General features: G+C 38.0%; 1 long non-coding RNA gene across 1 annotated transcript; it reads left to right on the forward strand.

Moving 5' to 3' along the window:
• Nucleotides 1-3973: 3973 nt before the first annotated feature.
• On the forward strand, nucleotides 3974-9776 carry LOC120501656. Its single transcript, XR_005627366.1, has 4 exons — nucleotides 3974-4108; nucleotides 6718-6798; nucleotides 8487-8616; nucleotides 8796-9776. It is a non-coding gene; the product is annotated as an uncharacterized LOC120501656 (long non-coding RNA).
• Nucleotides 9777-10282: the final 506 nt, after the last annotated feature.

The following is a 10282-nucleotide window of genomic DNA, read 5'->3' on the forward strand; positions in this document are numbered from 1 at the left end:
GTGCAACAGCTAAAAGCCCCAAATTGCCTTACAACATCTTTCTCAAAGAGCCTCTTCCCAGGAACTCAAGGAGGGAGCTTTCCACACTGTAAATTTGGGACTCACTGCATTCCTCTTAGAGTTCTCTTTGCATCAAAATGAATTATTTACATAAGTCATAAACCACCTGCACAGCTCCTGAAATGCAGAGCATGAGCTCTGATTTCAGCTGCACCAGAAGAAAGCAGGGATAATCTTAGGGCAGTTGACTGTGGAAATTCCTGGGTGTGAAGCTGGTATCAGTGGGACCTTCAGGACTTGGTCAGCAGGTCCACCTCCAGTGTTTCTTGTCACTAGTGGAACAGCCACCACCCTCATCTGAGTGCGTTCCTGTGAGTTATAGGAGCCAGTGAGGCTTTAATCAATTGAAAGAGAAAAACTCTGGAAAAAATATGGGACTTCATTCATTGCAGAATTACATTAAATTAGAATTTATATATCTTTTCATTCCTTACTATGCAAATAATACTAGTTCAAAATAATGCAATTATGCAATCAAGAATAAACTTATAAATGACAGTTTAGGTCAGCTGTGCAAAGAATGGACCAGAATTCAGTAGTTTAGCTTTTAAGCCTATATTCAAACTAGGACAGATAGAATAATAATAAAAACAAACTGCTATGATGTTTCCTGCATTATTAGAACTTCCAGGTAATCTATCCAAAATTTCATTGACCTATTTTTACAGGAATTATGCCTGAAGTTTCAATGCTTCCAGTGGGATTTCACAACCATTCAGAGTTTATCTTAATGCATCATAAAATCTTTAAGATCAAAGCTTTTTGAACATTGTGCATAAAATACTGCATTACTTTTTGGCAGAAGGAAGATGATTATTAATTTCAACCCAGCATCACATCCTTGTTGTCAGTGTCCTTTAAGATATACATTGTAGATTGATCTGCTCAGACTCAGGAAGATATTCAATTATTTGAAATAAGGTTATCAGAGGAAATCTTGAAGGTACAGTATCCATTCTTGAATTTGAAATATTTTTTCTATACCCTTTCTAGGAAAACATATAAGGGAAAAGGTGGTTAATTATCAGATGGGAAATCTTCCCCCTCCTGAAATACAGGATTTATTATCCATGGATACTCGGTTTGCATCTGCAACTCATAAAGATTGATTAAAAGGCAGAAAAAAAGGGGAAGGCATGGGAAGAAAATACTTTTTAATACTATTCTCAGTGGCTTTTATTCTGCTTGTTCAGCTTCAGTCAGCTCCTCGGTTTATACTCAAAAGCTGTAAACCTAAACAGTGGCCTATATCTATGGAGATTTATATCCACAAATGTGCTTGTTTTGGATATGAATGATATTAATTTATTCTCCATAGTGAAGAGCTCAAAACCATGCAGTAAAGAAAGGTTTTCCCCTTCCTACTCTGCCCAGTGCAGGAATAACAACCTGCTATTATCTATTTCAGGGAGGGAAAATGCTGGGTTTTTTCACCCTAAGCCAGAGGATTTCCTTTAACTGGGAGCTATAGCAGAGCTTTAGGTGCTGGGACAGAGCAGGTTTAACTGCAGAACTCCAGGAATCAAGCAGGTCAGTGTTGTGTAACTCATACTTCTGAAAAAAAGGCCACATAAGCACTTCAAATTTCGGTCAGTTTAATTGGAATAGAAATTCTGATACATTTTATGGTGAAGTAGAGACATCTAGTGACTATTTTGTGTGATTCAAATGCAAAGGATTAATGTAGGAGGGAAAAAAAAACCCTTCCAAATTCTTGAGTATCCTTCGAACAATAGGTACATCTTTATATATAAAATAAATTTAGTCTGGCTTTGCATTACTGGCAGTGAGGACAGTTAGTGCCTAAGTACTAACACAATTACTAACTCAATGTTACTTTTTTAAAGAATCTTCCTCAGAACAACTTGACTGCAACCTCAAGCAAAAAATGTCTTTTTCTACTGAACCATCACCTGCCTGCCAAGGGAAGGGGAAGATGCTGGAATTAGAAGGGGAAGGATGTTAGAACTGGAAGTGGGCTGGAATTAGATGGTTTTTAAGGACTCTTCCAACCCAAATCATCCTGGGATTGATTCCATGCTGCCTTGGACAGAAAAGCTTTAACCCTGTAATCTTCTGCTCACCCACCTAGACATCTAAATCTCAGCTGTTTACAAACGTCTGCTTTCCAGCTGGTACCTCCACAGTCCTCCCACTTCCTCCTGAAAGGTCAGTCAGGTATTGCAGTGCTCTGGGACACTTCACATTTTCTCATTATATTTCAGCAGCCAAAAAGCACATTTTTCCAGAGTATGGGAGAGTATCACTTTCTCTCATTGCTGTCCTCCTTTCCATGACAGAAAAGGACATTGTGGTTCTTCTCCACTCTGCCGAGACCCCCCCTGCAGGGCTGCATCCAGCCCTGGGGCCAGCACAGGAAGGACTGGGAGCTGCTGGAGCCAGGCCAGAGCAGGGACACCAAGGGGATCAGAGGGATGGAGCAGCTCTGCTGAGAGGAAAGGCTGAGGGAAGTGGGACTGACCAGCCTGGAGAAGAGATGACTTTGGGGTGACCTCATTGTGGCCTTTCAGTGCCTGAAGGGAACCCACAGAAGATGGAGAGAGATGCTTGACAAGTGACTTTGGAGTGACCTCATTGTGGCCTTTCAGTGCCTGAAGGGAACCCACAGAAGATGGAGAGAGATGCTTGACAAGGGCCTGGAGCGACAGGACAAGGGGGAATGGCTTTACACTGACAGAGAAGAGGTTTAGATTGGATATGAAGAAGAAATTGTTCTCTGTGAGGGTGGTGAGGCCTGGCACAAGTTTCTGATAGAAGCTGTGGCTGCCCCATCCCTCAAGGCCAGATTGGACGGGATTTGGAGCAGCTTGGTCTGGTGGAAGGTGTCCTTGCCCATGGCAGAAGGGTGGAATTACATCATCTTTAAAGTCTATTGTTAATGCAGAACTTTTTAGTTACCAGAATTGTGAAGGCCCATTCTCAAAACATCTCAGTGAAATAAGCTGAAAATGCCAAAGTGTTCATCCTTCTTCTATGGCTGGTCCCAAGAGGGTAAAATATTGCACTCCTTGACTTACCACCATGATAACTCCAAAGAACCCCATTTTCTGCCTTTATTGAGAAAGTTTGAAAATCAACATGCAAAGAAAGCATAGGTTAGACTCACCCCTGGTTTAATTCTGAGCTCAATAGTGCCCCAGAGATATGAGGATTAGCATGTGGTATAGAGCTGGTTGAAGAGCAGAAGTTCCTCTGTGAGAGGAATTAAAAGTTTTGGTATCATTCTAAGTTACCAAAAACCCCAAAAATTTAGAAAAAACCCCCCCAAATGTAGAAATTTCTATGGGGAGGAAAATCCAACTGAAAAAAGGAAGTGGACCTCATAGAAACATTTTTAAACCAAACTTTTAAATTTAATTTTATTCTGTATGAAATACAGAAAAACTTTATTTCAAAAATATTTAGGGGTTTTTTTTCAGCAATATCAGATATTCTTTCTGTTCCTCCCCATATAACTGCTTTCTGGTTTCAACCCTGACCTATGGAAGTTTAGGAGGAAGTGATCTGATAATCACAAACCAAAGCAATCTAATCACAAAATGAGCAATCTAATAACCATGAACTGAGTTTTCTGTTGAAACAAATTTTAATGTCCAGTTGGTTTGACGACAGTATGAACACACTCAGCATGTTGCCAGCTCAGGTTCTAAATGAAAATTATGTGTGGGCTGAAAGTCACAGTTTATGAGAAAACTGATCAAAATCTCAGTTTTAAATAGAACATACACCAAGAGAAGGGAGTAAGAATTAAAAATTGTTTATCAAAAGCTACAAGGTGAGAATTTATATTTGAAAAAAAAAAAGGGTTCTGGTTTCCTTCCGTTTTGCAGACCTCTAAACACTTATTTTGACCTAATGTGGTGTGATGGGAGGAGATCAGAAATGGGGCTGTGTTTTCTTCAGCGAGTCCATTTTGATGGCAGACCTGAGAGCTGAAAGCAACTTTTCAAAATGGCAAGTGAGGTGCTCTATGCTGTGGTGTCACCCAAGGAAAGAGCGAATTTTATTTCAGAAGCTTCAGATACAGGTAAAAAAAAAATTCATCTTAATATTACTTATTTTTCTTTGCTCACTGACGCATTCTTAAAACTTTCACTCTTTCTTAAATCGTTCACAAGCAGCTGAAGTCATGTGGAAAGCCTTTTAAAACTATTAATACTCAACTCTGTTTATTATATTTATCTATTGGCATGGCAAATTCATGTTTATTGATAGAATTATGAATTCTAGCAAAAGTGAAGATTGACCTTTAAAATCCCATTCTGGCTTTCAGTAAGATGGTTGAAATAGGATCTTGAACACATTAATGTTCAGACATTGGAGATCTTTAGACAGAATATTGGAAACTCATTGACAGTTGAAGTTCACTGGATGGACTTCTCTTTCCTGCAGTCCACTTACATTTTGTGTTTTAATTTGATTCAGTTTCTTAGACACCAGAAATATTTTTAAATTCTAAAGTAATAGGTCTGTTTCTATTTTCTTGTTTCCTTCTTTCTTTTTCCTTTCTTTCTTTCTCTTTCTCTGTCTCTGTCCCTCTTTCTTTCTCTTCTAAAAGTTCTGTGTTGAGAAAAATACAAGTCAAGATTTAACAGAACTTTCTACAATTTTGAAAACTGTTAGTACTGCAATATGTGCATAACCTACTGATGCCTTCAACTATAGAACTGCATTGCTTAAAAAAATTATTTAAAAAAATAATGTGCAAAATATTGCCATTAATGGATTTAGGTAGGAAATAATTCATAGTTTTAAAACAAAAGTATCAAGTTTTACTTTTTCAATTCTGATAAAAAAATAGCTCTTTTCTTGTTGTAAGAAAATTGAGCATGGAAAATTTATTTTAAATTATAATATTCAGAGCTTCCAATAGGAAAGAAAAATATATGCTGAGTATACCATTAAAGCAATATTTATTCTTAAAAATTAAATATGTATATTCACTCATTGGAACAGAGTACAAAAAGAACCTGTACAGGTATGAAATCCTTGTCTTTCATTGTTCACTCAGCTTGCCCCTTAAATTACAGGACCAGTTCTCTGCAGAACACAACCAGTTCTGACAGCTACACTGCCAGGACAATCCTTGGAACTCCAGTGTAAAACTGTCCCCTAAGGATTTACTGGAGATGCACCCTCATGCCCAGCACAACTCACAATGACAGTCTCTTAAACTTGGAGAGCGTAAAAGTCTGTTCCTTCTCTTTTTATTTTTTTCCTCACCTGTTCATTAAATTTCCAGTTGTATGTTATAGTTTTAAGTACTTTCACACAGCTTTAATTCACTTTAGTGAATCATACTTAAAAATTGATGTTTAAACTCGGAGACCCCCCTAAGCCAAGATCATACTTCTGAAATTTGCCACTATAAGGTGCTTGGAAATTCAGAATCTAAAAAATTCAAAAGGCCAATTATGAGGCTAATTAAGTAACCAAAATTTCACACAAAATGCTTTTCTTATGTTTTAGAGTATGCTATCATGGTGTTTAACTTGTCATGATATTTATTTTTAAATATTTTTAATTGTAATATCTATATTCTTGTAATTTCTGTGCAGCTTGCATCCCTGTGGTATCCCAATGAATGCTTTACTTAAATAGCATCCTAAAGCAAGGACTTCCACAGGCTGATTGTAATACCTTGCATGAAGAAATACTTTAAATCAATTTTGAACTTGGCACCTATTAATAGCACCAGTGTATCCTAGTGAGATATAGCAGGAAAAAAATCACCTATCTACACAATTAATATTTTTTCATGTTCTTATAGATATAAAATCATATCTATACATTCTTACAGTCTGCATCTTCAAATTCTTTGTGTGTTCCATCACTTTTGTACTTGAGAGCAGAAGTGCAGGAAACCGAGCCCTCATCTTCTGCCAGATGTTGTTAAATTGTTCTGACCACTCTGCTGTTGCCTGTGAAAGATGCTCAGTTCTGCAATTGGGTTAGATTCAATATTTTCTGTAAATCTAAGGTTGATCTCAGCAGCCCTGGCACCTTTTGGAGGTTGCTTTTCTTCAAACAAAAAAAAAAAATATTTCATACACTATCAGTGAGCAAATATTTGAAAGTAGCTCCTGGGGAATGCAAACATGCATAGCAGGCAGCTCTGGAGGTTGCGGTGTGTTGCAGTTGATATAAAAATACAGCTCCTTCCTTCCTTCCTTCTGCTGCCACACCTACCAAAAACTGCTGGGGTCAGTGACACATCCCACACCTTTGGGGAAGCCCACCCTAACAACACTATTTATGCTCTCTGTTGGTTGCAAAAGTCTTGTAACACAGGATGAAGTACTTTTTATAATGCTTTTGACCACGAATGTCACAGCCCAGCTTGTGGTTTATTAAGAAGTAAATGGAAAAAAAAATTTAGTTAAGGAAAGTTGCCAGTGATTAACTTCTGCTTAAAGACTGACAGATATATAAATGTGTGTGCAAGATATGGAATGACAAAAAATGGAATTCATAATAGAGTAACTCAGTGTATGGTAACTGAGAGTCACTTAGAAGGATCTGTAAAATTGTCTAAAATTTAATAAATTTTATTTATTTATTTATTTGGAATACTGCACTGAAGAACCATTGTTGCAGGAACTCTCCTAGTACCTTCAACCCTTTTTGTCCCTCCAGGTGATTCAGTCACATATGCTGAGGTGAATATGAATTGGAGATCTGACAGACCTGACAGCACACCCAAAATTACACACTCAGGTATGGCAACACCGCAGGACACTTCACATTTTCTCATTATATTTCAGCAGCCAAACATCATAATTTTCCAGAGTATGGGAGGGAGTTGCTTTTTCTCTTTGCTGCAGGTGATATCAATCAATTTTTCCCTTTTTCCCTGCTCTCCACTCCTGAAGGATGCTCCGAACATGCTTAAAATTCATTTTGCAGTAGAGGCACTTGAAAACTTTTCTGTTCATTTTAGCAACCATTTCCATGTACTGCTTTTCACTTCTGAATGAATTTTGGGTAAATTCAGGCCAACAATAGTATTTAAAGCAAAACTAAGCTACTTTTGAAAAGGAATAGCCAAAAAGCAAAAATTCTGGACAGCTTTTTGACAATTCCATAAAAAATGTGTCTGTCTTTTCTTAAGTTAAAATTTTAAGATAGTTTAAACTATTTCAAACCATGTAACCAGCCTTGAAAGAAAATTTTATTCTGCAAAGTGAAATAATATATTGGATATGAGTTTTGACTCTTGTGTGTGAGGTGAAAACAAAGAAGAGAATATTGCATTCATGTGATACATACGAGCAATTAATATATGCATGGAAAAAATGTTAGCTGTGGGAAATGCTAGTGCAAACAAACATTTCCACTGGGGTTTAATTTGGTCTCACAACAAGCAAAAAGAAACCAAAAGCTTCAGATGTGTTTTCTGAATAAAAGTGGCAGTCAGGCAGACAAGGGAGTGGGCCAGGTGGAGACCCGGCTACAAAGACAAAACAAATTTACTGCTTTCACTGAAATGCCCTATGATTTTATCTCACTGGATCCAGGCTTGGAATACAGCATGGAAATTGTTGTCAGAAATGCAATTTTGATATAGGGCCATTGACCTGTCTGCTTTTTGGCTCCTTTTTATATCCCAGTCCTCAATCTCTCCCTTCCTTTCTCTGTTTCTGGCTACATTGTCTAGGTTTTTAGAATTTTCTTCAAGGAGTATCAAAATCCATATATGCTCTACCCATGGATAAATGCTACTAGGAGAGTTCTGTCCCTTCACATTCTTAACTGGATCTTCTTTAAAACCACAGGAGCTGAATGTTCTGATTCTTGTTTAGCTTGGGGAGCAGTTTAAATGGAAAGTATTAAGGAATGGGGATCAAATGAACGCAGTGATCCTAGCCAGGACTAAAGTTGGAGGAAAAAAATGATGGAGGCAGGGATTTAAAGACTAATTAAACAAGTGTGTCTTTGTGGTGCTTAAAAATTATGGTAATCTGGGAAGAGTCTCTAGTATTTCAAATAACCTATAAAAATTTTTTTTAAAGCCTGAATGGGACCTTCAAGGTTTCCTTGTGGATCTTCAGTTGTGCAACCTCAGACAATTAACACAGGATAGCTCAACCACTGCAAGCCATTTTCCAAGGAAAAGGCAGGGCATATTCCAGGGTGAGAAGCACTGGCAGTGTGTGCACGTGGCAAAACTCTGACACAGCAGTGCTTGCAAAGCTGTGCTCTGCCACTAAAGGCAAGAGGTTGTAGTTTTAGGTTTCTTCTCAACGGCTGTGATGATAAAATATAGGACTGGTCAAGAAAAGGTTTCTTCTGACCCTGGATCTATAGCAGGAGGGACAATGATTTTTCATACTCCACAATTCAGAACAAAAGTGTCCCCTTGCTTCTGCCCACTGTGACACCCCTGTCCCTTGTCCCCTTGGCAGTGACCTGCTTGGAGAACTCCCCCTGGTGCTACCTTGTCTTCGCCCTCCTCTTCTGCACAGTGATTCTGCTCCTCACGGTCATCCTGCTGGCAGTGAAATGTTACAGTCTTTGACCCTGCTGCCATACCAGGTAAGCCCTTCCCAGCCCCGCTGGATTTCCATAGATACCTTGGCAATCAGCACAGGAGGTGCAAGGAAGCTCCCAAACCAAAGGCTGGTAGTTTTGGGCAGCCATGGTAACACTCACAGCAATTTTGAGCTTCAGTGAGGTTCTCTAATTCTAGCAGCTTTTGTCTCTTTCCTTTCCAGGTAAGTCAGCATGGAAGGTTCTGCTTTTTCAACGGAACTGGATGTAGTCTGTTTTATTTTACATTATTTTGGCTGAGGAGACAAAATGAAGATATGCCATCAGTCTGATCACTCTCCAGTTATGTCTTCCCAGAGCTCTGTAAAACCTCTAACCTCTCCATATGTGGACTATATAGATACCAACTTTATTTGGAATTTTCTTAATCCTACAATACCAGCAACCATCCAACTATATCAGTGCATGTATCAAGACATGGGCTCAAGATCCTGCATCAAAAGGTGGATTCGCGCCTTGTTTACACAACAAAAATGATCAGGTGGAGACATACTTTTAATTCACATCTGACTTGATTCTGCACTGGTGTGCAATATATATACACTTTTGGATTATATGCAAGTGCAAAAACTCATAGACAAAACAGGGAATTATAAAAATCCTTTTTATAAAGGCTGGGCTTGGACTTGGTTTTTCTTCTTCTGACAGCCAACTAAAGTTAGTTGGATTTGTATGAAAGGGATATTGAAGGTTCAAGAAACTGAATGTTATCAGTAGAGAAGTCTCCATTTCATCTCCTCATTGTCTTGAATTGAATTGTTCTGTTCCACTTGTCCAGAAGAGCATCTCACAATATACTGTTTCTGTCTTGGGGCAGTAATTGATTTTTGTATTTGTGTTTGGTTTTTTTCTCCCACATGCCATAGCTTCAGTTAAAACTGACTCTTCCACTGGAACTGAGACACTGAAGTTCAAATACATTTGTTTGTAATTATGACCTTATTGTCTGTTTTTATATTATTTTTGGATCTTATCCTTTTAAACTTCTTTGTGGCAGGCTGCAGAGGATTTGCAGATTCTGAGTAGGAGGAATCTGTATAGCAAATATATCTAGAACTTATATATCTATATATATTTTATACATATATATAAAATATATCTAAACTTCCTGTACTTTAGCTGTTGCTGTTGCTGCTGTTGGTAATGTACCCTATCTTTATAATATATATATGCACAGAAGTCAATAAAGGGATTCAGTAAAGCACTTTTGCTGGTGTGTGGTTGGTTGGTTTGGTTTCCTCCAGTCCTCTGTTAGTAAGACTGGAGAAAAAATAACATTTGGTATTTGTATGAGTGTCAGTATATGTGGTGTAGCCCATTTATAGCACACCTGTTTTATAGATCTTGCTACTTACCCTCTTTTTTTTCAGACTTACCTTTGCCGTCCCCTCTTCAAGATAAAAATGCAGTACATAAAACTCAAAAAGCCAGAAATCAGACCCAAGACACAGGCAAAATCATGAGACTGGACATTTGGTAATATCAGAATATTAGAAATACTAGATGGGTGGTAGAAGACAGTGCAAGGTGAGGGTAACACAAGGCAATCAGTGAGGTATCAGAACCAAATACACCAATATTTTAATAATCTTATTTTTTTAAACAGTTGAATTCAACTGTCTCAGAGGAAGGCTACATATGTATATTGGTA

This window comes from Passer montanus, unplaced genomic scaffold, assembly GCF_014805655.1.
Source record: "Passer montanus isolate IOZ18808 unplaced genomic scaffold, ASM1480565v1 scaffold20, whole genome shotgun sequence".
NCBI classification, from domain to species: Eukaryota; Metazoa; Chordata; class Aves; order Passeriformes; family Passeridae; genus Passer; species Passer montanus.